A 1,652-nucleotide genomic window follows, 5' to 3' on the forward strand; every position below is an offset into this window, starting at 1 on the left:
CAATCCCCTCACCTACATAATATATGTGTTGCTTATTTATTTACTAAGGAAGGTAGGTGATACAGGAAAAAATGAAAGCATACGTCCCCTCCCGTAAGCATGGAGGCAGGCATGCTAAGTGAAAAGCCAGGCAAGTGCTTGTGAGCGTTGGACAAGGACATTCCCCCTCCTCAGTGAGGCCACCTGCTGCCCCTCACCTGCTGGCCCTGGCTCAGGGACCACCCACTGTGTGCGGAGCTCAGCACCCCAAAATAGTACCAGGCTTCAAGATGGAGCTTAACTACCTCCTCTTCTGTGGGTCCTCCAGCCTTCTTTAACTTCTCTTCTAAGGAGTGACTTCTTCCAACTCCACAGCACTTCAACAACAAGTGAAAGCTCTGGACTGCATGCCATGAATCATTCTCCTGTGAACTGCACAAGCATGCAGGGTCCCTCCCTGGGGCTCCAGCACCCCACCTCCCACTCCCCTGTGCACCCTGAAGTTTCCGCTGAGTGGGGGGCAGCATGGAGCCTCACGCTCTCCCTCAGCCCCAAGGCTGAGTCCTGCCAGGCAGTCAGGATGAAGAACTTTGCTCTTGCCCTCTGTTTATTTTTTGAAATATGTTCCTTACAGTAGGAGGTCAACAAGGAAGTTTCTTTTACTCCCTTCCTCTAGTCTGAAGGAAAAAAAAAAAAAAAACAGGAAGCTGACTCCAGAACACAATGAAGATGAGTATCAAATATTTGTTCCTCTCTGTACAAGAGAAGTTAGGCACAACATTAATTCCTTGTGGTAGCACTTGCAAGAATCAAAACGCTTTGAGCTTTTTTGTGTGGGGGTTGCTTGGGTATGCGAGGGATAGAACCCAGTGCCTTGTGCATGATGCAAGGCAAGAATTCTACCACTGAGGGGGCCGGGGAGATGGCTCAGTGGAATAAGCACTTCCCCGGCAAGCGCAAGGGCCTGAGTTCAATCCCTGGTTCCGCAAAAAAAAAAAAAAAAAAGAATTCTACCACTGAGCCCCAGTGCCAGCCCCCTGCTTTGAGCTTTAAGGATTTGCGGTGGATGAGTTTGGCTGTTTCTTGTGGAAATAGTGTGAAGTTTAAAATGAAACAAAATAGTCTTTGACAAAAATAAATAGATAATATTCCAGGGCTGGAGTCTAAGAGCCTACCTGGAAGTACAAGGACCCAGGTTCAATGAAGCGCCAGCCTGAAACTGGGCGTGATGGTGCACACTTAATCCCAGTGCTGGGGAGGCTGAGACAGGAGGATCACTACAAGTCTGAACTGCATAGCAAGACTCTTTACCAAATAAATGAATAAATATGGGCTGGGGAGATGGCTCAGTGGAATAAGTGCTTCTCTGGCAAGCACAAGGGCCTGAGTTCAATCCCTGGTTCCACCAAAAAAAAAAATAAAATAAAATAAATGAATAAATAAAAAAATTTTTTGTGCTACCAGGGATAAATAAAAATTGAAAAATAATAGATAATATTCTAGACATGTCTAGTTGTCATCTGGAGGCTGCTTGTAATGGTAGTAATGAAGAAATCTGGCCTGACACTGCCTACAGGTAAGTTGCTTCCTCGGGGCTTTGGACACAGACTTTGGACACTGAGAGAGGAGATGGCCCCTTCTGTGTATCCCAAGCAGGTTTATATGGTCTGCGT

At 46.5% G+C, this 1,652-nt stretch overlaps 1 protein-coding gene across 1 annotated transcript in view; it reads right to left on the reverse strand.

The window, feature by feature from the left end:
* Positions 1-511, reverse strand: part of Ocln (occludin) — an 85,906-nt gene extending 85,395 nt beyond the window's left edge. The window contains exon 1 of the mRNA XM_004623024.2: positions 285-511. The gene's annotated coding sequence lies outside the window, so the exon portion shown is untranslated. The remainder of the gene's footprint in view (positions 1-284) is intronic.
* Between the last annotated feature and the right edge of the window lie 1,141 nt (positions 512-1,652).

Source organism: Octodon degus, unplaced genomic scaffold (assembly GCF_000260255.1).
Source record: "Octodon degus isolate 3935 unplaced genomic scaffold, OctDeg1.0 scaffold00001, whole genome shotgun sequence".
NCBI classification, from domain to species: Eukaryota; Metazoa; Chordata; class Mammalia; order Rodentia; family Octodontidae; genus Octodon; species Octodon degus.